Raw genomic sequence first — 16,354 nt, 5'->3', positions numbered from 1 at the left:
TATGAAGAGGTAAGCTATAGGCTGGACCACGGTGAATCATTGGACGTGGTATATCTCGATTTTTCCAAAGCATTTGATACCGTGCCACACAAGAGGTTGGTACACAAAATGAGAATGCTTGGTCTGGGGGAAAATGTGTGTAAATGGGTTAGTAACTGGCTTAGTGATAGAAAGCAGAGGGTGGTTATAAATGGTATAGTCTCTAACTGGGTCGCTGTGACCAGTGGGGTACCGCAGGGGTAGGTATTGGGACCTGTTCTCTTCAACATATTCATTAATGATCTGGTAGAAGGTTTACACAGTAAAATATTGATATTTGCAGATGATACAAAACTATGTAAAGCAGTTAATACAAGAGAAGATAGTATTCTGCTACAGATGGATCTGGATAAGTTGGAAACTTGGGCTGAAAGGTGGCAGATGAGGTTTAACAATGATAAATGTAAGGTTATACACATGGGAAGAAGGAATCAATGTCACCATTACACACTGAATGGGAAACCACTGGGTAAATCTGACATGGAGAAGGACTTGGGGATCCTAGTTAATGATAAACTTACCTGGAGCAGCCAGTGCCAGGCAGCAGCTGCCAAGGCAAACAGGATCATGGGGTGCATTAAAAGAGGTCTGGATACACATGATGAGAGCATTATACTGCCTCTGTACAAATCCCTAGTTAGACCGCACATGGAGTACTGTGTCCAGTTTTGGGTACCGGTGCTCAAGAAGGATATAATGGAACTAGAGAGAGTACAAAGGAGGGCAACAAAATTAATAAAGGGGATGGGAGAACTACAATACCCAGATAGATTAGCGAAATTAGGATTATTTAGTCTAGAAAAAAGACGACTGAGGGGCGATCTAATAACCATGTATAAGTATATAATGGGACAATACAAATATCTCGCTGAGGATCTGTTTATACCAAGGAAGGTGACGGGCAAAAGGGGGCATTCTTTGCGTCTGGAGGAGAGAAGGTTTTTCCACCAAAATAGAAGAGGATTCTTTACTGTTAGGGCAGTGAGAATCTGGAATTGCTTGCCTGAGGAGGTGGTGATGGCGAACTCAGTCGAGGGGTTCAAGAGAGGCCTGGATGTCTTCCTGGAGCAGAACAATATTGTATCATACAATTATTAGGTTCTGTAGAAGGACGTAGATTTGGGGATTTATTATGATGGAATATAGGCTGAACTGGATGGACAAATGTCTTTTTTCGGCCTTACTAACTATGTAACTATATAACTATGTATGTAACTACAGTATGGAGCATCATGTAGAGCCATTATACAGTATGGAGCATCATGTGTTGCCTTTATACAGTATGGAGCACTGTCTGGCCATTATACAGTATGGAGCATCATATGTGGCCATTATACAGGATGGAGCATCATGTGTGGCCATTATACAGTATTGAGCATCATGTGTGGCCATTATACAGTATGGAGCATCATGTGTGGCCATTATACAGTATGGAGCACTGTGTGGCCATTATACCGTATGGAACATCATGTAGGGCCATTATACAGTATGTGGAGCACTGTATAGCCATTATACAGTATGGAGCACTGCGTAGCCATATTTTTTTTTTGTTTTAATTATTGTATATGAAACAGTGTGATCAGCAGTGCTAAATGGCTGTGGTTGTGACGTGGATATGGGTGTGATTAGTTGTGAAATGGGTGTGGTCAGAGGCGTGGCCTAAAATTTGCCGCGCCCTTTAGACCTTTTTCCCTTCTTCAAAAGTTGGGAGGTATGGTACCACATTTCCCAGATCACAGCAAGTACCGCAAATCCCATAGGGAATGAATGAAACCAAACGCAGTGTTGCCGTAAGTGATTCGTTACACAGCAGATGCAGAAAAACTGCCGGATCTGCTGCAAAAGGTCACTTTCACAACAGCGATTCTTGCCAAAGTCTATGCAGATAGTGTCAAACTCACCAATGGTGGAGGCAGCACTAAAAGTGCCTAGGGCAGCAGAAACTCTAAATACGGCCCTGCCTGCGTGGAGAAGGGCCCGGCATGGAGAGGGGCCTGCGTGGAGAGGGGCCGGTGTGCAGAGGGGCCTGCGTGGAGTGGGTCCTGAGTGCAGAGGGTCCTGAGTGCAGAGGGTCCTGAGTGCAGAGGGGCCTGAGTGGAGAGGGGCCTGCGTGGAGAGGGGCCTGCGTGGAGAGGGGCCTGAGTGGAGAGGGGTCTGAGTGGAGAGGGGCCAATACAGGATTTTCTTCTGCTCGTGGCCGCCTTTCACGAGCCCATTTGCCACCCACACGGTCAAACAAAAGCCTTTAAGATGCAGCGAAGCCTCCGTGGTTGATATCAGACACCTCATTTATTTACCTAAGCCGTCTTGGTTTCAGAGATCATAAAAACATATTTCTCAAAGTCGTATATTATTTTGGAAAGGAATCGAGTCTTAAGTTAACCAAACACTTTTTTCCCCCTGCTTTTTAGACTCTTAAGGAACAGAAGTGCTTGGACAAGTAGGTATGTAGGAACTTAGAGGAGAGAGGAGACCGCGGCAGGTTGGCTTTTACCTATCATGATGGGTAATGCTTGACTTCTCCTGCGGAGGCACTGCAGGGTAGTGATTCATACTGATACTGGACTTCTCCAGGGAAATGAGGCTTAATGAGAAAGTGTGTAATGCTTGACTTCTCCTGCGGAGGCACTGCAGGGAGCTGAGACATAATGAGAACGCATGTAATGCTTGGCTTTTCATTTAACTCTTAACTGTTCTAGACCACCAATTATATTAATAGGACTCTTGGCTGCCCTAGACCACTAAAAATGATATCATGAACACTTTAACTGCCCTAGATTATTAGGTACATTACTATTAAGCTCTACACTGCCACCGACCACCAGGGATGTTACTATCCCTTCGCTACCCTAGACCACCTTAAACCCTACCCTAGACCAGATAATACCTTTAACACCTCCATTGCCCTCTAAAGGAATTACTCACTGTTCTAAGTATTACCATTAATTCCTTTACTGGCCTAGCCCTCTAGCCCACCAGGGATGATAGATCATTAACATCTTTACTGCCACAGATTACCAACTATGTTAATATGAATCTCTTCACTACTTCTCCTTCACTTCTGTACTATTCCTTACCCACCAGGGATGTTATCATTAGCTATTTACTACCATAGAATACCAGGATTGTTACGGTTGTAGGATTCTTCCAGTTAGACCACCTGTGACATTTTCTATCACTACAAGTCAGATGACTGCTGAAATTTTATTTTGCAACAGGGATATTATTTTTTATCCCATCACTACCCCAGGCCATCAGGAATGATATTTTTAACATCTTCATTGCCCTAACTTACAAAGAGTTTATATTATTAACTTATTCAGTGCCCCAACCCTCCAGGAATATTATTTATAACCCGTTCGCTTCGTTAGATCACCAAGATATTTATTAACCCCTTTTCTTCTCTAGACCACCAGGGATACTATTATAAACTACTTTGATCATTTACAAATGACATTTTTAACTTTCTCTTCTGCTCTAGAACACCAGGGATGCTATCGTTAATTTGTTTGCTACCATAGATGGATGGAGATGTTTTTATTATCCACTTCACTGCTCCAGACTACCAGGGATGCTATTATTAATGTCTTCAGTACTGTAGACCAATAGAAATAATATCATATACTTCTTCACTGCCAAATCACACCAGGAAAGTTATTATTAACCTCTTTCCTTTTTTAGACCAGCAGTGATGTTATTATTAACCCATCCATATAGGCCTCCTTCACTGCTCTAAACCGCCAGGGATGTTATTATTAATTGTTTCCATATACAGCTGAAGATGTTATTATTAACCCCATCACTGCTCCTAACTGATAGAGAGGTTAAGATTTCTGGCTCTCACAGACCTGTAACTTCTTCTTTAAGAGTCTCCTCTTTCCTCCACTCATTACCTGTAGTAATGGCACCTGTTTAAACTTGTTATCAGTATAAAAAGACACCTGTGCACACCCTCAAACAGTCTGACTCCAAACTCCACTATGGTGAAGACCAAAGAGCTGTCAAAGGACACCAGAAACAAAATTGTAGCCCTGCACCAGGCTGGGAAGACTGAATCTGCAATAGCCAACCAGCTTGGAGTGAAGAAATCAACAGTGGGAGCAATAATTAGAAAATGGAAGACATTCAAGACCACTGATAATCTCCCTCGATCTGGGGCTCCACGCAAAATCCCACCCCGTGGGGTCAGAATGATCACAAGAACGGTGAGCAAAAATCCCAGAACCACGCGGGGGGACCTAGTGAATGAACTGCAGAGAGCTGGGACCAATGTAACAAGGCCTACCATAAGTAACACACTACGCCACCATGGACTCAGATCCTGCAGTGCCAGACGTGTCCCACTGCTTAAGCCAGTACATGTCCGGGCCCGTCTGAAGTTTGCTAGAGAGCATTTGGATGATCCAGAGGAGTTTTGGGAGAATGTCCTATGGTCTGATGAAACCAAACTGGAACTGTTTGGTAGAAACACAACTTGTCGTGTTTGGAGGAAAAAGAATACTGAGTTGCATCCATCAAACACCATACCTACTGTAAAGCATGGTGGTGGAAACATCATGCTTTGGGGCTGTTTCTCTGCAAAGGGGCCAGGACGACTGATCCGGGTACATGAAAGAATGAATGGGGCCATGTATCGTGAGATTTTGAGTGCAAACCTCCTTCCATCAGCAAGGGCATTGAAGATGAAACGTGGCTGGGTCTTTCAACATGACAATGATCCAAAGCACACAGCCAGGGCAATGAAGGAGTGGCTTCGTAAGAAGCATTTCAAGGTCCTGGAGTGGCCTAGCCAGTCTCCAGATCTCAACCCTATAGAAAACCTTTGGAGGGAGTTGAAAGTCCATGTTGCCAAGCGAAAAGCCAAAAACATCACTGCTCTAGAGGAGATCTGCATGGAGGAATGGGCCAACATACCAACAACAGTGTGTGGCAACCTTGTGAAGACTTACAGAAAACGTTTGACCTCTGACATTGCCAACAAAGGATATATTACAAAGTATTGAGATGAAGTTTTGTTTCTGACCAAATACTTATTTTCCACCATTATATGCAAATAAAATGATAAAAAAACAGACAATGTGATTTTCTGGATTTTTTTTTCTCAGTTTGTGTCCCATAGTTGAGGTCTACCTATGATGTAAATTACAGACGCCTCTCATCTTTTTAAGTGGTGGAACTTGCACTATTGCTGACTGACTAAATACTTTTTTGCCCCACTGTACACAGTGACTGCACCAGCAGAATAGTGAGTGCAGCTCTGCAGTATAATACAGGATGTAACTCAGGATCAGTACAGGATAAGTAATGCAATGCACACAGTGACTACACCAGCAGAATAGTGAGTGCAGCTCTGGAGTATAATACAGGATGTAACTCAGGATCAGTACAGGATAAGTAATGTAATGTTTGTACACAGTGACTGCACCAGCAGAATAGTGAAGGCAGCTCTGGAGTATAATACAGGATGTAACTCAGGATCAGTACAGGATAAGTAATGTAATGTATGTACACAGTGACTGCACCAGCAGAATAGTGAGCACAGCTCTGGAGTTTAATACAGGAGGTAACTCAGGATCAGTACAGGGTAAGTTATGTAATGTATGTACACAGTGACTGCACCAGCAGAATAGTGAGTGCTGCTCTGGGGTATAATACAGGAGGTAACTCAGGATCAGTACAGGATAAGTAATGTAATGTATGTACACAGTGACTCCACCAGCAGAATAGTGAGTGCAGCCTGGGGTATAATAAAGGATGTAACACAGGATCAGTACAGGGTAAGTTATGTAATGTATGTACACAGTGACTGAACCAGCAGAATAGTGAGTGCAGCTCTGGAGTATAATACAGGATGTAACTCAGGATCAGTACAGGGTAAGTAATGTAATGTATGTACACAGTGACTGCACCAGCAGAATAGTGAGTGCAGCTCTGGAGTATAATATAGGAGGTAACTCAGGATCAATACAGGATCAGTAATGTATGTACACAGTGAGTGCACCAGCAGAATCGTGAGCACAGCTCTGGAGGATGTATCGCTACTCTTCAGTATTTGAGTATAATGTACCTTCCCCGCTTTCCCTCTAATATCTGGCTTACAGACCTTATTGTAATACAATACAAATAACCAGCCGAGGGATTGAGCAACAAATCATTGTTAGACGCCGCTGCCAAACATCATATGATACACTCGCTGCTACTGTTCAAAGCTTTTTTAATTTTCTTTATCTGGTTCAATTTTCAGATTTTGGCTTCACTCAGTTCACTTTTTGATAATGACTTTTCCTCATCGGCTCCACGGTTCTTTCTTCAGGAAATTCCAGGTCTTTCATTTTGATTATATACCTGAGCTTCTGAAACTATCTGAGCAGATAATGTGTCATACTGAGTTCTGAGCTAATGTATCTAAGTCTCCCATGTGTGATACTGTCTGAGCTGTATATTTTAACCTATTCTGATACTTTGCCTACCAGTAGGGTTCTCCTAGCATCAGTGTTGGTATCTACTTGGAGTACCGACAAGCAGCCGTCACAAAGTGCAGCGTTCACCAGCTCCCGGAGATTTTCTGTGAAGATCCTCGTCATGGAAAGTAACAGCCCCTACTTGGTTTAAGATAAAGCAGAACAAATGTATCCAGCCATTCACATATAAAACTTTCCCAATTTATTATTACAGCACAAGGTTCCAGGACAGTTCTATGTTCAAAACGCGTCGGTTTTTGTTTTGATGCAAAGTTTTTAATGTACCTGGAACTTTTTAAGCTGTGCTAATAGGTTGGTGAACTTTTATATCCAAACGGCTGGGTACCTCTCGTCACCAGCATACGGGGGGTTAATGTGTGGTATTAGCCGTTAGCGCTGTGTTATATGATTGTGTCACTCACTGGTCAGGATGGACAATCGGGCTGATCAGAGTGACGGATTGCACCAGGCGCTGTGTACCCGGTGGTGAGGTACACGTCTAGACACAAGGCTAATCTCGTACTATATATAAGCCACATTCAGCAGGAAACCATGGCATTTTCCATAAATTCTCACACTCTGGTTTCTTCTATGTATAGAAATTATAACAAGGAGCCTAAAAGCCCCCCAAACTGTAGAACAAACACTATTGTGTGTATAGCACTGGCATATACTGCAGAGATGTACACAGAATATAACACTGACATAGATAAATAGAATAGTAGATGGGTAGTAGAAGTATGTCCAGAGCGCAGTCCATTATTAGTATTTTGTCATTGCGTTGTAGACATCTGATGCCGGGTTTCCTGGTGATTTGCAGCCGTCTCGGTCAGGATGGAGCGGGGATATTTCTACTTGTGGTTTTATAAAACATTATACAGAGATCAGATTTTAACCACAGAGAACTGCTGGAATATTGCTCTGATTCTCCGGAGGAATCTTCTAAAAGATGGATTTTATCTAAACCGCAACAGGGGCCAATTAGTGAGAGCTTAGTGCACTTTGCCCGACACTCAGCACCTTGTTAATGTTAAGGGAACAGAGCTGGGACCCGGTCACTGAGGTCTGGCTCTAGGATGGTGGCTGGCTTGTGAATCAGTGCGGAACAAAATAGTATGGTGAAGAGAACATATGGTACCATAATTTGGCTCGCACATAACAATGATGATCATGTGAGCCATTGGTGAGGGTATGTCCAGTCTGGGTTGGTCCACCTTGTCCATTTTTTTGTATTAGGTGGCCAAAACCTGTGGAAAGAGTGTGAAATTAGCCCAGTGGAAGTCTGTGAAAGCCTACTGGTCAACTATCATAGAACATCTTGGAAAATGAGAAGGCCTTCTGAACTATTGTAAGGTTTGGTAACTCTCCCAAGTGAGGAATCTGTGAATCTTTCTACAAACAGTGGTTCTGAAACAATTATTCAATGGAAGACTCATAGAGGATTGTTCCCTTGAAAGGTTGGCATTGTTAGAGTCAAAGATTTTGTTAACTCTATTCATTCTACTATATCAGAACAGGACTTGGCCAAAAGTGTCCAAGTAGGGGTAACAGATGGAACAACTACCACGTCCTTCTGTCCTGGGTGTTCAAAACTGGGCATGATAGTGTGGGGCACATTATGGAGCCCTCTCTTTTATCTCCACAAAGACCTGAATATACTCAATCAAGATGTCAAAAATCCATAAAGTCCATGTAGATGTTTCCACCAATCGGGTAAAAACTCTTGACCAATTACTTGACTCCTACAGTGGTCAGATTTAACATGACTAATATTTTCTAGGAAGGCACACCTCGATGGTATCATTGATTCTACAGGAATTACTTAGAACATAACTTTTTTATTCAAAGCCTCAGAGTAAAAAATGTCTATAATGTATTTGTACAATAAGCGTCAACATTCCCGAATGTCTCAACATATTCTCTCAATAGCCTTCAAGGGTTTGAAGATAACATAACCAAGTGCCACCTGCACCTTTCAGCTGTTTTAACGCCCCAGGGCAATAGAAGGGTTAACCAAGATGGGAGTCAAATTTTTTTCAAGCTGAATTCCCCCCCCCCCCATTTTTTTTTTTTTACATTTTGAAAAAAGAAGTTTAGAACAAGGAGCAGGCTATTTATTTTATGAAGAGAAGTATCCATTTTATAGAACTCGGGGCTCAGGGGAGTCTGTAAATGTATGTGCGGAGATTTACTCGTTCACATCTGCTGGAAGTTACATCTGGAAAACAGACCTGGGTTATACGGCGCATTCCTCAAAGGCCTCTGGGAAATACAATAGCCAATTAGACATGGGACCATTGTGGTGTCGGGAAAGGGGGGTACTGAATCACTCCAGCCTAACACAGAGGAACCAGAACGCAACTGCTGTTTCTTCCTAAAAATTTCATTTCACACCTCTGTCTCCGATGTGACCATTATGTTCCTGTTTTGATAAACCTCCTCCTCCCTCCTTCCTCAGAAGGGTCTGGATTTTGGAAACCCTGATAATTTGCTACTAAATTCGATACCTATCTGATCCACAGATGGAGCTTTGTGGAATTGCAAAAAATTCAAATGGGGACTTTTTTTGTTTTCATAACCGACCTTCTCTTAAAGGAACGATCTTTTCACACCACCTCGGCAACCCCTCTTCTTCTCCACATCTTGACAGCTTTATGAGCGTTGGTCTGGAACCAGCGGGGGCGCATGCTATTCCTTTTTGTTCTGTACCCCCCTGTGTTCCATAGAGTGGAAACCCAGCTTTTTTAATTAGAGCCCCTGAGTTTTGACATATATCCAATGTTTGTGATGTTTCTGGGGGATTTTTGATGACTTTTACTGATTCAAGGTGGCTTGAAGGTCAACTACGTTACTGGCCAATGGCCATGCCTAGGATTTTATTGGCGTCATGACATCTGTGTTTCACATCTATGGTTTCCAATTAGGTTGCACTGCGCTACATGTTTGATGAGGGGTCATCATATTTTAGGATTGTTGAGGAAGTCTGTGTTCAGTTGAGATGATTTGGGTTTTCACTTGATATGTTGACTAAATGCCAAAAGTTTTTGCCAATAAAAATGTTTCATTTCTTTCTGTTGACCAATAAAATGTCACCTACTTTTTGGGATGGGTGAGTCAATGAGGTGACTATTTCATGGGGGGGACCAGTGATATAGTTTAGCCTGTAAAATGGAAATTAGAATCAGACGTGGGAATGTATTTCATACCAGTGGACTCATGTTAAACAGGGTCTCATTGGATAGAAGTTAATGGGACAAGAAAGTTGGGCCATCATGGGACGCTAATAATTTAAAACTCTCTAACCAAGCATTGTTGTCTCTAAGCCCCTATCTAAAGGTGGCCCCCATAGATCGACTGAGTGTTGTACACACCATCGAATCCCAGCAAGTCTGGCTGACCATTGAATACTTGGTGATGACCTTTCCATTTCCCTACGGCAAACTTTGGGATAAAGAGGTTGAATTTCAACACACCCGATCTTTTGTTCGGAAGGAACATACGCCCCTGCTGGAGTGTGTAGGTCATCCTATTGAGGAGCCTCCGCTCTAGAGTGCATATATATGGGATAAACTGGAAGTAATAGCTCTTCGGTCAAATGAGCGTACGTAGCCACCATTAGTCAACCTGTAGATGACCAGATGCCATTTAGAGCATCCTCTGCTCTTGTGGTCTGTAGGGCACATCCGGCCTTTATGGCCTCCCCAAAACACATAATTTATATATATATATATATATATATATATATATATATATATATATATTTGGAATAATAGTTTTGGAAAAATATATATTTTCCAAAAATATTTGATAGATGTGGGTTCCATTTCTCAGTCTTACCTTTTGAAAGAATAGGAGGCCTAATTCCTTTTCTCTTTCCATTACAGTCAAATGTTTCCATGTTCTTCCACTAGGTGGGAGTCTAAAAAGTGCAAGACCCTGAAATGAAGCCTTATTGTGGCTCCTTGGAGTTGTCTATCGTACAATGTGGACCTCAGACCAGAAGTTGTGGGGCACCTTTGCGCTCTTGAATGGCTTAAGCATAATAAACTTGTGTAGTACCAAATCTAGTCTAGAGTATAGGGGTTGTCCTAAACAAGTAGGGATGTCTGACATATTTATGCCAGCCAACAAGTACCAAATGCAGCGGCTTCCACCAATGAAATTAATGGATGGTTATAATCTTGACCAACTAAAGTACAAAGTCCTTCTTTTGGGTCTTCACGGTTCTGCTTGGCCACCTTCTTGAAGGATCCATTCATCCTCTCATGGTGTCAAGAATTCCAGCTCTCGAACTTGTCTATAACCCAAAAGTGTCCAGTCCAATCAGTGATATGATTATCATTCGAAAAGTGAAGAGTCAAGAAGGGTCATGTTAAGCATTTATCATGCTTATCCCACTCTATAAACCCAACCTGACACCGAACACATCCGTGACACTCACTGCGACATCGGGATGATAGATGTTGTGTTTACACTGTACACATAGGATCAAGTATAAAAGACTTCCAGGATTTAACAGGCGAGGAAGACATTAGATTCCAGAAGAAGACGTTCTTCCTACCGACCTCTGTACACTGAGGTCACAGAAATGCACCAAGAAGACCAACAGTAACAACACTCAAAGGATCAGATTCCTGGTCAAGAAGAAAAATAAATCAGACATCAAACAACAAAATGATATGTAATATATAGATTGTAGCTTAGGAGCAGCAGGGCCCTCACTCCTCTTGCTCTCTGGTGGAGTTATGTGTTTCTCTGTAATGTCTTCATTGTCTGTACACATACGCATACCCTCTATAATGGAACGTGCCGCAGAAAATGGTGGAGCTATAGAAATAAAAGTTATCATTATTTATTTTGTATGCAATACATACAGAGGATCCATCTAACTATCTATCTATTTAGAAGAAAAAAATGGAACACCACCGTATAGATGAATTCAGGGTGCAGGGCCCTCCAAACAAATATCCATTTGTATTAATTAAAAAAGAAAAAAGGAGGCAGCATTCCAATAAATGATGAAAAAAGTGGACTTTATTAGCCCAGATGGTGTGGCTATCTATCTATCTATCTATCTATCTATCTATCTATCTATCTATCTATCTATCTATCTATCTATCTATCTATCTCATATCTAGCTATCTAACCCATATCTATCTATCCCATATCTATCTATCTATCTATCTATCTATCTATCTATCTATCTATCTATCTATCTATCTATCTATCTATCTATCTATCCCATATCTATCTATCCCATATCTATCTATCCCATATCTATCTATCTATCTATCTATCTATCTATCTATCTATCTATCTATCTATCTATCCCATATCTATCTATCTATCTATCTATCTATCTATCTATCTATCTATCTATCCCATATCTATCTATCTATCTATCTATCTATCTATCTATCTATCTACCCCATATCTATCTATCTATCTATCTATCTATCTATCTATCTATCTATCTATCTATCTATCCCATATCTATCTATCTATCTATCTATCTATCTATCTCATATCTATCTATCTATCTATCTATCTATCTATCTATCTATCTATCTATCTATCCCATATCTATCTATCTAACCCATATCTATCTATCCCATATCTATCTATCTATCTATCTATCTATCTATCTATCTATCTATCCCATATCTATCTATCTATCTATCTATCTATCCGATTATCTATCTATCTATCTATCTATCTATCTATCTATCTATCTATCCCATATCTATCTATCTATATATCTATCTATCTATCTATCTATCTATCCCATATCTATCTATCTATCTATCTATCTATCTATCTATCTATCTATCCCATATCTATCTATCTATCTATCTATCTATCTATCTATCTATCCCATATCTATCTATCTATCTATCCCATATCTATCTATCTATCTATCCCATATCTATCTATCTATCTATCTATCTATCTATCTATCTATCTATCCCATATCTATCTATATATCTATCTATCTATCCCATATCTATCTATCTATCTATCTATCTATCTATCTATCTATCTATCTATCTATCTATCTATCCCATATCTATCTATCTATCTATCTATCTATCTATCTATCCCATATCTATCTATCTATCTATCTATCTATCTATCTATCTATCTATCCCATATCTATCTATATATCTATCTATCTATCCCATATCTATCTATCTATCTATCTATCTATCCCATATCTATCTATCTATCTATCTATCTATCTATCTATCTATCTATCTATCTATCTATCCCATATCTATCTATCTATCTATCTATCTATCTATCTATCTATCTATCTATCTATCCCATATCTATCTATCTAACCCATATCTATCTATCCCATATCTATCTATCTATCTATCTAATTATCTATCTATCTATCTATCTATCTATCTATCTATCTATCTATCTATCTATCCCATATCTATCTATCTATCTATCTATCTATCTATCTATCTATCCCATATCTATCTATCTAACCCATATCTATCTATCTATCCCATATCTATCTATCTAATTATCTATCTATCTATCTATCTATCTATCTATCTATCCCATATCTATCTATCTATCTATCTATCTATCTATCTATCCCATATCTATCTATATATCTATCTATCTATCTATCTATCTATCTATCTATCTATCCCATATCTATCTATCTATCTATCTATCTATCTATCTATCTATCCCATATCTATCTATCTATCTATCTATCTATCTATCTATCTATCTATCTATCTATCTATCTATCCCATATCTATCTATCTATCTATCTATCTATCTATCTATATCTATCTATCTATCTATCTATCTATCTATCTATCCCATATCTATCTATCTATCTATCTATCTATCTATCTATCTATCTATCCCATATCTATCTATCTATCTATCTATCTATCTATCTATCTATCTATCTGTCTATCCCATATCTATCTATCTATCTATCTATCTATCTATCTATCTATCTATCTATCTATCCCATATCTATCTATCTATCTATCTATCCCATATCTATCTATCTATCTATCTATCTATCTATCTATCTATCTATCCCATATCTATCTATCTATCTATCCCATATCTATCTATCTATCTATCTATCTATCTATCTATCTATCTATCTATCTATCTATCTATCTATCTATCTATCTATCCCATAGCTATCTATCTATCTATCTATCTATCTATCTATCTATCTATCTATCTATCTATCTATCTATCTATCTACTGTATCTATTTATCTATCAGTCATCCCTTTCCTCCGTTCTTTTTCTCCCTTTCTTTCCTTCTTTCTTTCCTTCGTTCTTTTTCTCCCTTTCTTTCCTTCATTCTTTTCTCTCTGTCTTCCTTTCTCTCTTTTTATCTTTCCTTGTTCCCTTCTTTTTCTTTCTATGTTTCCCATTCTTTGATCTTTTTTTTTCCTCCATTTTTCTCACTTATTATTATTACTTTTATGATTTTTCATTATTTCCACTGTGGTCACTGTACGTCTTCCCGCCTCCTTTATACTGCAGAATCATTCAGAAAATTTATTACGTTATTTTTCTCTCCAGACAAAGCAAATCGGCGTAAATGTAACAGAGGTGGCCCGTGATCGGGTGACTGGGGACGATCGGCGCTGCTCCTTTTGTGGTTTCTAATTGTCTCGTTTGGATTCAGTGTGCGGTGTGATTAGGGATGAGGGATGCTGGTTTTGTCGGTGGGCCACACTCCTCTATTGATCCAATGGGGGGTAATAACAGGGAGGTCAGGTTGCTCTGTAGATTTTCCTATTTTCAGAGCGTCATGATGTTCACTAGCAGATTGGCCTAGCTGATGAAAGGGTCCATTTTAGGGTGACCTGCCACTAATAGCCACTAATGGTCGGGATGTTTGCAGGCGAGACTTGATGCCCTATAGTGACACTTAGCATCCAGCTACCTCATTATAATGGCGTGCAAGGTCGCATGTTGTACAGTGAGTGTGTGCCTTTGGCGGGGGGGGGGGTGTAATTAGCGCACATTCCCTCCCCCGACGGAGCATGCTGCCTGTGTGTGCACAATCATTTGTGAATTCCTCAATTATCCCGCTGATGGAATATTTAATGTCTACTGTACGAGACTGGACTAATCAATACATTTTATGAAAGAGCAGGAGCTGGAGTCAGTGCAAAAGGCACGAGACACCACGTTTTCTACACTGAGACAAAATGCTTGGATTGTCAAAGACTTAATGTTATAGGAAAGTATGGGCCCGGGCTAACTGCGTGGAGTACATAGTGAGAAATGACTGTAAGTCCAACTATGCTGAGGCTTGTAGTCTGTCATGGTTGTAAATATGCTAGAGGCCAAATATGTATGAGATAGTGCTGAGGATGAAGGGGGGCCCCTTAGTAGTAACAGCCATAGTGGTCCGAATAACAGTGACAGAAACAGCGACCTCATAATCATGACATCCACAGTGCCCCCATAACAGTGACAGTCACAATGACCCAAGAACCAGAAGAGCCACAGTGCACCCATAACCATGACAGCCACAGTGATCCCATAACAGTGACAGTCACAGTGACCCCATAAGCATGACATCCACAGTAACTCCATAACAGTTACAGCCACAGTGACCCCAGATCATAACAGCTACAGTGCCCCATAACAGTGACAGCCACAGTGACCCCAGAACCATAACAGCTACAGTGCCCCATAACCATGACAGCCACAGTGACCCATAACCATGAAAGCCACAGTGCTTTCGATAAGTGTCAAGCACTGTTTTTACATAAAAGTGTCATCCACAATGCCCCATAACAGTGACAGCCACGGGGCTCCCCTGACAGTGACAGCCACGGGACTCCCCTGACAGTGATAGCCACGGTGCTCCCCTGACAGTGACAGCCATGGTGCTCCCCTGACAGAGTCAGCCACAGTGCTCCCCTGACAGTGACAGCTGCAGTGCTCCCCTGACAGTGACAGCCATGGTGCTCCCCTGACAGAGACAGCCACAGTGCTCCCCTGACAGTGACAGCTGCAGTGCTCCCCTGACAGTGACAGCCATGGTGCTCCCCTGACAGTGACAGCCACAGTGCTCCCCTGACAGTGACAGACAGTGCTCCTCTGACAGTGACAGCTGCAGTGCTCCCCTGACAGTGACAGCCACAGTGCTCCCCTGACAGTGACAGCTGCAGTGCTCCCCTGACATTGACAGCCGCAGTGCTCCTGACAGTGACAGCTGCAGTACACCCCTGACAGTGACAACCACAGTGCTCAACTGACAATGACAGCTGCAGTGCTCCCCTGACGGTGACAGCCATGGCGCTACCCTGACGGTGACAGCCACAGTGCTCCCCTGACAGTGACAGCTACAGTGCTCCCCTGACAATGACAGCTGCAGTGCTCCCCTGACAGTGACAGCCACAGTGATCCCCTGACAGTGACAGCTGCAGTGCTCCCCTGACACTGACATCTTCATTGCTCCCCTGACAGTGACATCTTCATTGGTCCCTTGACATGAAGAGCCAAAGTGCCCCATAAAAGTGACAGCCACAATACTCTGGTAACAGTGACAGCTGCAATCCCCCCATTAGAATGACATCTACAGTGCCTCCTTAACAATAGAGACCTCACAGTACCCCTATGACAATAACACTAATATACCGTAATACACCCAATAAGGTATGGACCATAACCATACAACTTCTGATGGCACTGCTTGCTAACGTTAGATCAGTTCTCCCCTGGATCACACACTCAGACTAATGTATTCTCCTCTGCTCGTTAATTATAGATTACAATGAGGAATGAGTGCAGTCTGGTTGCTCTGCATTCCTCGAACCCGGGGATAGCCCTATTATATAT

General features: G+C 41.2%; 1 long non-coding RNA gene across 1 annotated transcript in view; it reads left to right on the top strand.

Annotated features, from left to right (window-relative positions):
* LOC143766139 (uncharacterized) overlaps positions 1–11,353 on the top strand; it is a 34,432-nt gene extending 23,079 nt beyond the window's left edge. The window contains exon 4 of the long non-coding RNA XR_013213540.1: positions 10,987–11,353. This is a non-coding gene — a long non-coding RNA (uncharacterized LOC143766139). The remainder of the gene's footprint in view (positions 1–10,986) is intronic.
* The last annotated feature ends 5,001 nt before the right edge of the window (positions 11,354–16,354 follow it).

Source organism: Ranitomeya variabilis, chromosome 4 (genome assembly GCF_051348905.1).
Source record: "Ranitomeya variabilis isolate aRanVar5 chromosome 4, aRanVar5.hap1, whole genome shotgun sequence".
Classification (NCBI taxonomy): Eukaryota; Metazoa; Chordata; class Amphibia; order Anura; family Dendrobatidae; genus Ranitomeya; species Ranitomeya variabilis.
Note: the sequence above shows the minus strand (reverse complement) of the source record. Positions and strands in the feature narration are given on the sequence as shown.